At 35.5% G+C, this 16,931-nt stretch overlaps 1 pseudogene; it reads left to right on the top strand.

Moving 5' to 3' along the window:
* The window catches only part of LOC122144767, a 60,946-nt pseudogene that overhangs the window by 19,752 nt on the left and 24,263 nt on the right, over positions 1-16,931 (top strand).

Below are 16,931 nucleotides of genomic sequence, written 5' to 3'. Positions count from 1 at the left end.
TCAGTGTTCTTCTGAATTTTACATTCATCAAATAATCCTGAAAAAAAAAAAAAAAAAATCAGTATCACATTTAATAATTATTAGAAATGTTACTTGAGCACCAAATTAGCCATTTAGAATGATCTCGAAAGCATTGTGTGCAACTGAAGCCTGAGTTATGGCTGCTGAAAAATCTACTTTTTTTGGTACAGGAGCAAATTACATTTTAAAATATGTTAAAACAGAAAACTTGCATTGTACATTAACTTTCTTTAATGCTGAATAAACAGAAAGAGAGTACCTTTATATTTTATTTCAAAAATTGCAAAAAAAAGCTTTGAAATATTAGAGATTTCTTTAAAAAAACATGAAAAATCCCCAAATCCAAAATTTTTGAACATTATATATTTTTCTCCAACCAGCCTAAACACAGCAGCATTAAAAAAAAACAAATTGCGTGAGTTTTGGGCGGACCTATCTGTTTGGCCAACCAATGGCAGGAGTGTTTGGGGGAAACCTGCTTGAAAACAGTCATTTTTCCGGTTCTTTTTTATGTACAGTAGCTCAGAAATTACACATGTACTGTTTGGGTCCATTTATTTGAAATGTTATACAATGGTTTCAAATGCTGAAAAAAAGTAAACAACTGAAAATCTCACTTTTTTGCATTAAAATGTTATACAACAACATTAGATGCTTTCTTAGAAGCAGCACTAGATGGCAGAATTGTTTTAAATGAGATTGACATTTTTTCTTGATAATTTTCTTTGTTGTCCATTCCTTTTGGAGGGATATTTCCTTATACGTTCTTCCCTTGGATAGATTTCCAAAGAGTAATATATGTCTGCAAGCAAAGTTATGAAGCTATTTCCCTCCGGTAGCAAAACCTATCGGAGGCACTACACGATGAAACATGTAATATTTGGTGGATAAATAAAAGCTTGCCCTTCTAAACTTTCCTTATGCAGTAAAGGCTCAGACGGGAAGAAACTTCACTCTCCTGTAAGGTGAACATGGACCTCTTTTGTTCGGCGCTAGTACAGAATAGTCTCTTACTCCCTTGGGAAAATATGCTTGCAGTGTTCTGTATTGTTGAACATTTGGACACGTGTGTAATGTTTCACTTAACTACACTGGCAAGGCCTTCCTCCTAATAAACAAAACTTCTCTGTCTTGGCTGAGTTCTTAAAGGAATAGTTAACCCAAAAATTGAGTATTTTTGGTATTGAGAACTGGTTCTTATTCAGATCTGGTTCTATGAATGTCTGAATGACGTTTATTAAAATAACTGTTCCATAGCAAGCGAAATGATGCTTTAAGCTTGCAAGCTTGTAGTCTGAATAAAAAAGTGATGAGAGAGAAAGACTGTAGATGATAAAAAACTACAGTCAACATTATTGCGATGGACTGTTGTCCAATTTGTAGCAACATACAGACTCTTTTCTTTAGCCAGATCTTTTTAATGAATCATTTAAAAAAGACTAGAAAATCTGTTTTAGAGTGAAGTTATGGGTTTGAATTAGCTTAACAACTCTCACTAACTCACTTACTTACTGAAACAGTCTTATTAATTTTTTTAAAGCCGTCTTGAAGAAAAGTAATAAGTTAGCTTCATTTCAGTTGAATTTGCCAGCCTTATATGGTGATTTGAATGGTGAAAATAGACCAGCTACATCTTTCTCATGCTCTTTTCTGCTGCGGCCAAAAGTTCATTTTCAGCTTGTTTTTCCCTGTTCATGAGTGTTGTTTGTCTCTACTTCAATTGCATATTTACAATATACCACAATAAACCCATGAGAGTGCACATTTAACAGGATGGCGAGAGCACAACATTACGCAACCCTTCTTCTCGCTCATTGTACGATACTCTTTCCTCTCTGTAATTGGCAAATTCATGGCAAACAGCCCTAGACAGCAGAGGTTAATTGTGTTTTAAGAACGGACACGATGACAAATTATAAATTAGAGTCTTTGTGACTCTTGTGTATTGGAGCCCGTCTCTCTTTAGTTTAGTCTCTCTTTACTCATTTGAAAGCTCTCAAGACAAGCAAACAATCGTGCACGCAAATACGCACACATTTCAACATATTATTCTGATCTGATCTGTCATGTGTTTTCTCTATGGGTTATATAGTAAATAGGTAGAGTTCTGAGCAGGTGTGTTGTTCTTTTTCAGGTAGTTTATGTATTCATTCCTTAGGTTAAGCAGCCCGAACAGCCCTGGAGCTAAAGATATCAGGCTGTCAGCTTCAAATGCAACTGAACAAGTCAAATGGAACTGAAAATGTCTTTTGCAAAATTGCCAATAGTGGAATATGTGCAGTGCATACGAAGTGGAAAAAAAAACTTTCAGGAACTTAGTTGACTCTATTTTACAACATTTTCCTCTAGAAATAACTATATATGTTATAATGGAAGAAACTGTTTGTAACAATTTTATTTCATAGTAATGTTTAATGTTTTATATTTTTATTATATAAAAAAAAAAACATATATATATATAAATACACACACACACACACATATATATACATCATGTTTGTTATTAAAAACTATTATTAAAATAAAGATAAAATAAAAACATTTTTAAAATGTTTATTTAATATATAGTATATTAAAATATATATATTATATAAAAATAAATAGTACACTGTTTATGAATTAAATTAAATATATATTTTGATTTCTTCCACAGAATTTGACTAACATTTAATCTACAAATGTTCAACTTGATTAAAACTACATATACTTTAAATGGGCAAGACTCTTCTGATGTCATGATTATATAAATGTATTTATATCGATATGTATTTATACGATATAAACTGTTGTCTGCAAGCTAGACTCGAAGTCACCACAAAACATTTGATTTTGACAGCACTGTGGCGGCGTACACTTTTTGTTCTTCCTGGGTTTTTCTGGAAACACAAAATGACTGTTTAGCAGTCAAACAAATCAAATGTGCAGATGAAGTCATAAAAACATAGCAGACTTCACAAATAAAAAGTGGCACAAAAAACTCAAAATCACATTATTTGCATATTTTTTAACTGACCACTCACAATCCAGTTAAAAAGCAATCTACACAAATTAAGTTTTTTTATTATTATTTTGTTTCAGTGCAAACACACCTTTCTACAGTAAAAAAAAAAAAAAACCCTACTTAATTTTTTCTCAAACAGGTGAATTATTAGGCTTTACATTCTTCAGTCAGTCCATGTTTATCCCAGAACATCTCACCTTTCACAGAAAATCTAAATATACTCCACTAATCCACTGATAACACAATCAATCAGATTTGTTAATACCAGTCCTGTCGGCCCAAGTCCTCTGGTATTACAGGTATCTAAATATAACTCAGCCGACTGGAATGAAATGGAAGAACTTTTTCAAACAATAACACGGCAGAGAGCCCGGGCTCAGGGGTGGAGGATTATCTTCTGATAATGACGTATGGCTTTGCTAATCTGTGTACAGAGACACTGCATGTTCGGATCCCAGATCACAGCTGTTACTTTATAATGATGCAGCATGACGATCTTGAGCAACTGCCAGTAATGGGCTACACCAACCTCTGACCTCTTTTGAGATGAGGTGTTTTTGTCCTGGCCCTACATCGTAATTATTGGGTAAAGCTTACATCTGTTTGTTGGCCTTTGGTTGGACGCATATGAGGTTATATTTGCTATGCACACTGTTCACAATCTTCCAAATGTTCCATATTTAACTTTTGAGATAGACATGGAGACCAATCTATTTTCCCCGGGAGTCTGGGACTCAGAACTGGAACTGGTTTATTTGACAGTGCTCAATGCTCAGTTTCTCTTCAAATAAGCAGAAGTGATGAGTTGTCTCCATGCAGTTAAAATAGCTCTGATGAGATTGAATTCTCGGTCACAGGCCCAGACAAATAAACACTTCGGCAGTGCAGGACTGCCAGATCTTCCTTCTCATTTCAATGCAAATGCAACAAGTGCATTCGGTTCCACTGGTGTCAATGGGGACCACCAAGTATAGCTGACAAGAACTTGGCTGAATGGGATGTTTAGTGATGTGATGACAGAAGTCAAATCTATTTTTCAGTCTATTGTTAATAATAAAATTCTGTTTTCATACTGTGCTGCTGACATCCAACTATTTATTTATGTTTTTCAACATTTGGTAACAATGGATTCATTTTTTGAAACATAGGCAGAAAAATTGTTTTGTTGTATGTGTTGTATTGTAAAAATAATTTATGTAAATTGTTGCACTCAGTTAAGTGAAAAAAATTATGCAATGAAGAATCTATGAATAATTCACACTGAAATTTGTTCTGCTCTGTTACATCAACGAAGCTATTAAACTAAATAATAATAACAAACTGATCATTAATGCACATTCATATATCACATGAGAAATAGCATGCAAGAGTTTAAATAACAACAATAAAAAAAGGTGCAATACGGCATTTTATAGGTGCATTTTATAGCTAAAAACAAACAAGAAGGTAATATTGAGTAGAGCTGTTGCAAAGTTCTTCAATTATTAAATGAATATAATTTCAGCTCTAGCAAAAAGCAGCTCTAATATTGTCATTATTCAGCTGTATTTAGTTCAGTGTGATTCAGTTTAGTTTAAAAACAGTAAACTGCTTAAAGACATGGATTTTATTACAAATAAATCTAGTATAAATATAAATACACTGATCACTATTATCTAGTGATTAACAGAAAAGTCAACTAGCCTCAATACTGTTTGGATGAAATAAATCTCATAAACATTGAGGTAGGGGTGGGCAATATTACCAAAATATTATATCACGGTATGAGTAATTTAATTTCACAGTAACAATATATATAACGATATAGTTATTTTTTGCTTTAAATAAGGTCTTATGGCATCAAAATCTTCAAACAATAGAAATTTCATAATTCTTGTCACCAGTGTTACTACCCTGAAGAACAAAAAAATAGTCAGCGAATAAATAATAAGAACTAATTACAAGCCGTAGGGGAAAAAAAATATTGTAGAACAAATAAACAAGAAAATGCTGCATTCATTGTATAAAGTAAGCAAATGAATTTAAACACTGCTTATTCTTAACTGTGTAAAGTAAATTCTTCTTATTTAAAATTACAAAAGTGATTTAGTCAAGAGCAGTGAGAGATTTTCTCTTATTTTCGTTGCTTGATTAACATTAATGATAGACAGCAAAAATATTAGACTGCTGTCACTTTAAAGCTGCCACAGATCCAATGTATTGTTACACGTGATTTCTTTCTTATCTGTTTGCTTTCACTTATGACCTAAATTACTGTGTTTTATGAGGATACTTGCAAAGACAGGGCATTTTGACACATAAAAGTGTGGTGTATTTAAACCGGTCAATGCCCTATAAAGTGGCAAAAAAATAACTCCTCTGTTTGTCGGCACCAATAGCCTCATGATTAATGTGTCGACATACAGACTCAACTGTGTCATGGTGACCCCGAGTTTGATTCCCGTCTTGAGGTCCTTAGCCGATACTGCACCCCTCTCTTCACCCAAGGCTTTCCTGTCATCACTCTACTGTCCTATCTAAATAAAAAAAGGCAGTAAAAGCCCCCCAAAAAACCGACATGCACTTGCATTTTCAGACTTGCACTCCTCAGATCTTCTGCACTTCCGCAAGTGACGTCTCGAAATCTCTCAACATTTTGCAACAGTAGCCAGGTGGGGAAGACAAGAAAAAATTAATTTAATTACAGCAGATGTCATTTGCAATCGTCACCGTGCACCCTCGGCTACCTGCGACGTCACTTGCAATCAACACAAATAGCAAAATTACGTTCTCTTTCGAGATTGCGTTTTAATGGCTTAGAATCACTTGTTATGAAACTGCAATGTTTAAAAAAAATGTGCAAACAATAAGTTGGTGTCGTACCACATAGCACAGCAATGTTAGTAAGAGTGTAACAGCATAGAGATGATTAATCCAAAAAAACGGTGTGACAAATTTCTACCGGTTAATTGTGTTTACCCATATATCGCCCACCCCTACACTGACGTTCAGAAGAAATGTCACAATTAAGATTTAAAAAATCAGAACATCTTATTCATTTAAGCATTAAAATCATGTTTTTTTATGTTATTGTTCTTCGGTTGATTAGTACAGTGTCTTCACTTTACATTTTCCACATTTCCAAATTATATCACTGCTCATTTGCATAAAGATAAAGTTTTCTCAGCTTTGTCGGATTGCTGCTGGACAGATGTCAACATGTTTGGCAGAAACTGGCAACTCTCATTTACATTTATGCATTTGACATTTTGAATCTGTTTCCAGAAAAAGCTGTGAGCGCTCTTTTACTGTGCAAGGCTATGATTGAACAATTCTGGAACTGTTCCGTACAGGAGAGCTTCTCAAAACCACAACTCGGGCCTGCAAGGCTGTGATGCTCCTGATTGGCAGGGACACACTGGCTGTCTCATGCTTGACTGGTTTTGTATGGCCCGGCTGCCATGTTCAGCGTTCACGCCACAGAGCTCGGATCAGAGCCATCGTGACTCATGCACAGGCGTCACTGCACCCGTTAGTACCTTTAGTGTCACCACTCAGCCGCCAAGTGGTTAAAAGCAGTACTACTGCCTGCACAGATTCAGAGGACACAGAGTGCATTCGAGAAGCATTGCATGAGTTGTGTTTATGGAAGTCAGCCGTTGTGCAACTGTTGTGTTTACTTGGAGATAAAGTAGGTTTCGTTTGTGTAAATAGGCACAGGAGTGGTGTGCACGATTGTGTGGCTGTGTACGTGCCGAGCAATGTGTAACACTATTGCGAATGGCCTTGGGGGGGAAAAAAAAAAAAAAGCACTTTAGGAGCACAGATACACTCCTTTTCAAACTAGAAGGACCTGCAATGAATTTAAACTCCCTGTGCCTCAGAGAGCTGCATTGACCACATCAAGCACCACATTTGTTTATGGGCGTTTCTTCAGCTATGGGCACATTTGGCCCTGTGGATTTTTAGAAACCAATAATGCTCATTAAACACGTTGTAACACTCTCAGTTGTTTATTTAATCTATCATTACAAAATCCTACTGTTTTATACACACACAAAATTTTTGTCATTTTCTGAGCGGTTATGAAAATTGCACCTTTTCAGAATTGTGATTAAAAATGATATTTCCAACAAAATCAGGATAAAATGACAAACTTTGTCTTGCCAAGACTAATTTAAATAACACAGAAAAAATATTTTTAAACCTTTAAAACAATTTACAGGTTGATTTAAAAAAAATTGCATGTATACATTTATACCATTCAAAGAGTTTTGGCCTTGTATTATTTTTTTTTATGTTTTTGAAAGAAGCTCTCATGCTTACCAAGGTTGAATTTATTTGATTAAAATATAGTAAAAACAGTAATATTGTAAAATATACATCCAATTTAAAGTACCTGTATTATTATTTTTAATATAGTTTATTATGTAATTAAGCAGAAGAAATTTTCAATCAGCCATTACTACACTCTCCGTATCACGTGATCTTTTAGAAATTATATAATATGCTGATTTGGTGTTCAAGAAAATTGTCAAAAACAGTTGTGCTGCTTAATATTTTTGTGTGAAACCATGAAACATTTCTTTCACGAATAGTAAGTTCAAACATACTCCTGAATTTATTGGTTATAGAAAATTTAATTGTAATATTATAAATGTGTATATTGTCATTTTCGATCAGTTTAATATATCCTTGCTGAATAAAATTATTAATAATAAAAAAATACTTGACCCACCCCCCCCCCAAATTTGAATTGGTAGCGTCTATATATTTTAATGTTTGGTATTCTAATGTTTTAAATACAGCTTTACTACATATTTTTCATTTCTATAACTTTAGATTGGTCATGCTCAAGAATCTCTCTCAATCTCTACAGGTTTTCTTAGGTTGTCTGCATTTTTGGAGTCTGCTCTCAACCTACTTTTATCTCTATATTATCCCAGTCATTAAATTATTCTTTGGGTCAACTAAAATCCAATACGAAATATTCTAAATTCCCATCGAAATTGTCCCTAATCTCTTTGAACAATTTGCCCTGATCCCATAGAGACTATCAGACATGGACATTCTTTAAAGCAGGCGGTATCTGCAGCATCAACCCCCCCCCCCGGATGATACTATGGTGTCACAAAGGTAACCGACTGGCTCTGCTGCCCGCAACAGGCCACATGAGGCAGTGGTTTGACCTTGAGCATGTGTTTGGAGCAAAGATTAAGGTCATGTCACGGTAATGAAAAATTACTAGCAAAAATGATGACCAAGGTTAAAACACTGCAACGGTCATGGTGCATCAGGCAGCTCTAGATGACAAGACTGAGGTTATGACTCTTGAATGATTCATTTTGCAGAAAATATATTGTATGTCTTCTGTTTGTGTATATAAATTTAACCTTCACATACTGGTTAGTTTATATCTTACATGAAATGATGCACCATATATAGTTAATAGTCTTTTATACTACCACGTGCTGTATGGGGCAAAAAAAATCTGGCTGTTTATCAAATAATCCTGGTTTTCACGAAAAATATGAAAAAAATAAGCTGTTTTCAACACTGATAATAAACAGCAAATCAGCACATTATAATGATTTCTGGAGGAAATGAAGACTGGAGTAAGTGATGCTTAAAAATTACATTTTTGAAATATATTCAACCTAGAAAAGTTATTTTAAATGCAATAATATTTCACAATATTACTGTTTTTACTCTATTTTTAAATGCAGCCTTGGTGAGCATAAGAGATCAGAGGAATCAGAGAGATAAATATTCAAATTGTTATCATTGTGCTCATAAGCAAGATACTAAAGCAAGGCTTTTATTTGGCACCATCCCTTATAAATAGTGTAGCTAGTGATATATTAGCTGTAATGTAGCATCATAGCCTCAATTGGGTTGGAGCAACTTGCTAGGCTGAGGCTCTGTCCGAAGTAGCAATTTATAAGGTCCTTTAATTCACAATTCAGTCGTCTAAAAGCTAATTCAGGATGAAGAGGATCTTGTAGAGTGCTCATCAAAGGGAAATTCTTTCTATTCTGCTTTTCAACTGATGAATGTGAGAGAATGTAACATTGTCTACTTGAATGAAATTGATGTGTGCATATATTCCAAGAATACGGTGGTATGTGTGAGCTAGAGTGAAAGGCTTTCTCCCTCGCTCTCTCACTTTCTTTTCCGTCTATTGTGTGTCTTGACGTCAATACTAGCCTTTCATCAAACAGTGCCATTAATCAGCTCGCTGCTGTCCTCTTTCTTCCTTTCCTCATCCCCCTCTCATTCTCATTGTGTGTTTGTCTCCTTGTTTCGCTGCTCTCTTTCATTCGACCACTCTTGTCTCTTTGCTTCCCATTTTCTTTTACTGTGGCTATATTTGGAATGAAATACTAGCATACTTGTAGAGTATATAATGTATTGTACACCAACCATTGTATATTGTTTAAATTTACATGTCTGCAGTTTTTTTTGAAAGCATTTTTTTGCCCCACAAAAAAATTTTATTTTAACATGGACACTACTGTTTAATGCCTATTTGATGAAAAAATACAGCATCAACATCTGTTTGGTTCTGATTATCATGTCTTTAAAACCATATTAATGTTAAACTTCTGATATATGCTTTTCTGAGCGTACACATCCGAGCCATGTGCACAGAAAGCGGGTGAGTTCTAAAAGTGAGTTCTAAACTCTTCACCTAAACTTCACCACTTCTCTTTCATGTATTAACTGTCTTAAACTGTCCAAAATACACACAAGTTTATGTTAAAAAACACCACAAGTTACAAATACAGTCCGGTTATGTCTGTGAAGGTAAAACAGTTGGGAAAGAAATTCCATATTTATATTAGATCTGTGTGGCATTAGCGTAAATATACAGTAAAATAAATAAATTAAAATGACTGGGTTGTTCTTTTTCACATTTCTGGGTTGGTAGATGCACCGGGGACCACGGTTATAGCACTTAATCACAGAAAAAAAACCAAACAAGTGGGCGGGCAATATGCTAATGTTTCATATTAACGTCAACATGTAACGGCTTTGGGATTCGTTTTAAAAAACGACTCGTTTAAATGATTCAGAGTTGACTCTTTCTTTTGAGAGACAATTATAACTTTATACATGGTGCACTTTCAAATTTAAAACATTGCAGTATGTTTTCATTCACTTAGAGCTGTTACACACTGCATGAAAGGTAATTTTCAAAAATCTGTAATAGGGGCACTTTAAATTTAGTTTGTGAAATAGTGCTGCTATGATTAATGTGGTACCAGAAATACAGTACACACACACATGTACTGTATGATACCTTTTGTGCTTTGGTTGTACACTTCACAAAATGTCCAAAAAATCCAAGCATACTGCAGAAAGAGTGATTAGTATACTAATGAGCTGATGCCATTGCAAACATATCCTAGTCTATATCCCTAACACAGATGCTCAGTTTCTCCTATCAGTTTCTCCCTCTTTTTTCACCTTAGCATACCCTCAGAAGGTCAGTGTAAGTCATATCATCATTCCAGACCAGGCCTCTCACACGGACTCTTCATCTCCCTTCATTTTCATCTGTTTGCTGCAGATCGCTGGTGGTTCAGCATTTGAACACACACAGGACTGTCTGTGAGTCTGCTGTGCCGTATATACAGGTGGTTTCAGTTTGAGGCTAATAATCTCCTCTCTCCGGCCGCTCCCTGCAGACGCAGGAAACACTATCTGCTTCATCAAATTAAACATGTCCAGAGAGGAAATAAAGGCAATCTGGCCACCTCAATCACCTTTAGGTATATCTAATGATAACAGCGCTCACAAATGGAGTGTGAATGTGTGAGTGCATGTGTTTTGGTCTGTTAACACATGAAAATAATAATTTATGTGTGTAAAACCTAATGATCATGTAGTATTATTAACTGAGAATGTTCCAAAATGCATCTTGTGCTTCAATTCTACAAAAATCTACATGCTCAGTGTCATAAATTTGCTGATTTGTGACATTGAATGTTTTTTTTATTATTATTTCTTAATTACTTTATGTTATGATGTCAATGTAATTCTGTTTCAATTTTTCAAAATCACGAATCATTCTTTTTCCAAGGTTACAGGTACATAATAGAATTCTGTGCTTTCTATCAACATTTGTAGTTGAAACAAAGTTGTTACTTGCAGTTTTTTTATCTGCACTGTTCTTCTGTTTGAGCTGCAAAAGTAGAACTGACAATAAAAATAAAGTCCTACAAGAAGAACATTGAAAAAATAAGTTATTTGAGCATGTAACTAAAGCAAGAACAATGATTTGAACATGTACTGGCTAAATAATTATTTTATAAAAAAGAAAAGAAAAACTAGTGTATCTTTACATTTTATAATCCCAGATTTTCAATGTGGTTTGAAGTGCAATTCCTAATAAAGAAAAGAAAATAATATTAATTAATTAATCAACATAACGTAATGAATCCAGTAATATGTTATGAATCTGTTGATCTTCTCTGTAACTATTTACCGTGTGTTTCACTCACATAGGTGATATTTCAGTCTTTTATTTTGTGAAACACAGGGACATCTGTTTGTGTGTGTCTGTGGAAATCAGTGAACTCTGAATAAATATTCAGGCACCTGTTTCTAATTGTAATTTATTCCTGTGAAGGAAAAGCGAATTTTCAGCATCAATACTCCAGTCTCGTCAGTGTCACATGATCCTTTAGAAATCATTCAGATATGCTAATTTGGCTCTCAAGAAACATTATATTTTTATTTTATTTTTTTCTAATTTTTTATTATTGAATTTTTTGTAGAAACCATGACACATACATTTATACCCATGCACACTAACATTTATTTTTTTTTCTCCATCCATCTTCTTCTACTTTAAGTCAACTTTACCACCGGAATACTTTTCTCTGCCAATCAGACTTTTTTTTGCATAAGAGTGTATTTGGTCTGTGCGCTGAGTCGTATACGAGGATTATTGCCAGACTGTTTTCAGCACTGTGCTGGAGGGAAACTGGGGATTACAGTATTTCCATAACAAAACCCAGATAGATTGGTTTAGAGTCTACAGAATATTGCCAACTGCTATTGCTATTCCACACCTGTAGAGAGTGACCATCCCCTGAGACACCACACAGAGAGAGAGAGAGAGAGAGAGAGAGCGAGAGAGAGAGAGGGAGAGAGAGAGAGAAGAGAGAAATGAAAGTAATGTGTGACTAAGGTTAGACTGCATCACTGTCAGTCAGAACGCATATATTATTATGTCACTGGTCTCCTGCCCTGTCTGAGATACACTGATGCTCCAGCGTGAGCTAATTTAAGTATGTGCAGTAGAGCAGGAAGAACATGATTCTATCATGAGATTTATTGTAGAATGAGTGGAAAAGCGCCTGCTGTTCAATATGAGAACCTGTTTACATCAGCAAATGATCAGTTCATGTGTAAGTGAGCAAAGCAGTGATATTCTGAACGAAGAACCATTAATTTAGTGTGTGCTTAAACTTAACACCATGTCCTTGCCAGGTACAAACACAACAAAACAATAAAATCCCATTTGAAATAGTGCTAATCATCTAAAGCTGCCAATATTGTGGTACAGCAAACAGTTAGCCACATTTAGTTGTTGTCACACCGCTTAGTCCTGTCCACGGGTAAAAATCTCATCATTGGTCCAAAATCTATGCTTTTAAATCAATGTTGCATATTAAATTAAAAAAAAACTGAAAAAACATTAAAAAAGCCAGCTGCAATTACTACAATTACTGAAATGACTGAAAGAGTATTATAAATAGTATATAAACTAATGATTTAAATAAAATTTGGGTGGGGTGATCTGGTGTGCATTACAAGTGCCCCGCCGCTCTTACAATGTGTTTACCACTCTTGTAAAGTGCAAAGACGCTCTGCAAAGTTTTAAAATTTTCATGACTGAATCCATAGTTTCCTCCAATTCAGAACATGTAGTTCAGCCGAATATTATTTTTAGTTTTTACATCAGTCTACTTCCGACAAGGTCACAAAGAACCACATTCTTTTCTTAGATTTTATAATGATTTTCATTTAAAAAATTTAACCAAACATTCAGTGCGTTCAGTCATCAATAGTTACTGTAGATTTAAATGTCATGAAATCTATGTACAGATGATGAGAAGGGGATCCAGGTACCAATGTTTGTGCAGAATCATTGTATTTGTCTAGTAAGGGATCAAAGGGCAAAAAAGATAGCATGCTGCAAATTATATGAATCCTTTTAAATGGAGTATAGACAGCAAATTGTTGCGCCTTTTTTAAAATGATGACGAATTATGAAAATCTGTCCAGAAACAATGGCTCTGACCTAGTTCAAGTAGAAAGCATTAAAAAAGCATAAAAACTGCAAACTGAGACTGGAAAAAACATATCATAAGCAACTGGGCCAAAGATAGCCATAGCACCCATTTCCAAGACATGCATGGAGAAAAATAGTGGGGAAAGATTAGCATTCAGAATAGTTCCACAATCTCCTCAAAAAACATATTTAACACACAGCATCCAAGGTTGTTTGAAGGGTGTCTAGAGGGCGTGCTCTGGCCATATAATATAAATAATGTCTTGAAAAGAAGGCCATAGTGACACTTCATGTGTATGAATACAAATTCAAATCCAATCCAAATCCAAGGCACAACAGTGAACAACTCAATTTTCTGTGTTCCTCTCCAAAAGAAATTTTCTCTATTTTTTTTCTCCCACAGCCACTCTATTCCCACACGGACATTATAATACTGTGTATAATACTGTGCTTTAAGGCCTGTTCACACCAAAGAAATGTAACTACAGCAAGTATAACCATATTAGTGTTTCACACCAACAGACGATAACATTCTGTTTATTATAAGCATGCATAGTTCTGTTGCCGTGCTGCTTTAAATGCACAACAAGATGGGGGATTCTGAATGGCCGTCAATGTTTCATTGTTTATAAGCTGGAAAAAAAACAAAAAATTATTCTGAGGGCGATTCAAAAATATTGTTCTTCAGTGTTATTATTGTTATAGTTTTATTGAGAATTTCCTATTTGGATAGAATTAGAACTCATTATTAAAAATATAATCGTTATTACATAGTGTGAACAGTCCTTTAGATGCCCTTTTGCAAATTCTGTAATGGAGAATATCAGCACAATGAGCTAGGAGCTCATGTTAATTAAAGGGATAGTTTCACCCAAAAATGAAAATTCTGTCATTAATTACTCACCCTCAGTCGTTCCAAACCCGGTAAGACCTCCGTTCATCCTCGGAACACAAATTAAGATATTTTGATGGAATCTGAGAGCTCCCTGCCCTCCTGATGATGTGGAGGAGACGAATTGTTGAATAAAGACGTTATTTTAGTTTTCTTTGCGCACAAAAAGTATTCTCGCAGCTTCGTAAAATTGCGGTTGAACCCCTGATGTCACATGGATTATTTTACAGATGTCCTTGCTATGTTTCTGGACCTTGATCGTGTAAGGACCCTTGCTGTCTATGGGAGGGTCAGGGAGCTCACAGGATGCATCAAAAATATCTTAATTTGTGTTCCGAAGATGAGCGAAGGTGTCTTACGGCTTTGGAACAAAACATGAGGGTGATTAAATAATGTTAATAAAATAAACTAAACCTTTAAACTCACTATAAGATTTAGTGTAAATACCCATATATGAGGTTTATTAACTAAATATTCAGACACAACCGTAGCATCCAATCCATCAAACATTGTGTCTGTGTGTGCGTGCTACTGATGGTGTTGTCATGGCTGTCCTCTCTTCTAATTAAAAAAGTCTCATGGCATATCAGGAAGTATTACTCTGTTAAGCTAGCCTTGTCATCCTCAAGGACCCTCATGCGCCATTTGCACAGTCACTATCATCTAGCCCAAAATGGCGTATATACCAGGCGCCTCATATCCATCCATTATCGTCAAGCCTGCTTAGATTAGAAAACTTCCTTATGGGCTTCTTCCTGCACCAGATGTTATGTAAATGAGGCGCCAATTCCCCCTCTTAAAGAAAGGCCGGTCGGCCGCATGAAGGGTTCCAGAAGTCATTTTAAGCCTGTTCATTTATTGACTTTTGTTCTGATAAAAACAGGCGCTTCTATTGAGAATGGACACGCTATACATACTCGCACAGGTCCATTCTATGGAGTGCTGGAAAAGTAAACACGATCTTCGTGGGGCCGCAGTGCAGACAAGGTGATGACTCACTGTCTGGAGGTCTGTTTAGCATGCTTCATTTAGGATGGCCATTGACCTTTCCGATTGTATCTCCACATGCTCTATATCTGTTTTTGTCCCCCCATTCTTTCTCTGGTTTTATATTCCTGTTACCTGGATTCTGATTCTGATTCTTAGGGATAGTGTGAGATTTAGCCAAATTCGTTTGTATTAATGTTTCCACCTTATTTTTCCCATAAGAACGGGAGCGCGGCCAATTTGTACAATTTTGATATTTGGCTTCCAGTGTCATTCACTTCCAGCTATTTTAGCTGTACAATACAGCTAGTTTTGCTGCTTGATATTACAAAGTGGTGTTCTTAACGTATTATCTTAATTATGAAACACACTGGTTTGTTAATGCAAACAGTTTTACACAATTTATTACAGCATTCTTCTTGTTATTTCCCTTACAGCTGGCTAATGAACCGGAAGTCTTGCACTTTCACAGAAAAACAACTTACTTCCATGTTGAAAAATGAGGTGGAACGTAAATATCCCAGCCAACTGATTTGCTACATAGGCTGGTGCAAGTTTTATGTAGATTGTATCACAAATCACAAAACTTAATCACAAAAATTAATCAAACTTGTACAAAAACTCTAATAAAATTTTTGCTACTGAAATTAAAATCAGATGTTGTTGAAACATTTCTTAGCACTCTCTTATATTCTCATATTTATCATAGTATTTACAAAAACCCTAATGGCCCTGAATAAAAGCAGATTAATTCATCACAGAAGATGAATTACTTTATTGACTACTTAATTGTCTATAAATATTATTACATAACGTACTGTATGTGATATCAAATGTATCCAGCCGTAAGTATTTACAGCTAAACCCGTCATTATTATCAAATTGAACACCTGACAAGTCCCCTTCAGCCTGCTGTAATTAACAGCTAAACACAAGTGTTTTATACTCACTTTTTTTTATACATTTTTTGTCATATAAAAATGTCAATACAGTGTGACATCAAGCTGGAGAGACAAAAAATAGCCATCTAATTTAGAAAACTCCCCTATGAATGCCTTTTGTGTTGCATGTTGAATGATGTCACATAAATGAGTGGGATATTAATAATATCTCCATCTTGCTGGGATCCACAGACCTCATCTTTCTCTCTCTCTGTCTCTCCATCCTCTTGTTCTAGAGCGCTCTTTTCCATCAGCTCACTAGTGTCAATGATGGGCGACTTTATATAACCTGCAGTGCTGAGTCACTCTCCTGTCTTCCTTTGCCTATCAGAGTGATAATGGAAATAAACTGACAAAAATAAAAGTTGTTGAAGAGAAAACATCTTATTGTATTTCATACATCCGAAGATCAGCTACAGGAGACAAAATAAGAGAGAAAAAGACTTAAGAGTGATATGAATAAAAAACACCTGGTGTGTGTGCAAGTGCAAAGCGAGCATTCATAAAGAGAGGCAGTGATGTCACTGCATGGATGAGTGAGAGAGAGGAGGAAGGGAGGGGGGGTGGGGGCTTTCGCGCACACAAACACACACACACGCACACGTACGTGCCTGAGAGTTACAGCAGGCTCTTCAGAGCAGAGAACAGCAGCACATCCAAAAAACTCCACACACACACCCTCGCGTGCATTCAGACGCGCCTCCTCCACAATACTCTGTCAGGGGCCCTCATCCTTCAAACTGAGTGAGCCCAGGCATGCCCTCCCAGGAGCGATAGACTGTATTCCTATCTCCACCCTCATCG

The sequence above is a fragment of the Cyprinus carpio genome, unplaced genomic scaffold (genome assembly GCF_018340385.1).
Source record: "Cyprinus carpio isolate SPL01 unplaced genomic scaffold, ASM1834038v1 S000006759, whole genome shotgun sequence".
In the NCBI taxonomy this organism is placed as follows: domain Eukaryota; kingdom Metazoa; phylum Chordata; class Actinopteri; order Cypriniformes; family Cyprinidae; genus Cyprinus; species Cyprinus carpio.
This window is presented reverse-complemented; position numbering and strand designations above follow the sequence as displayed.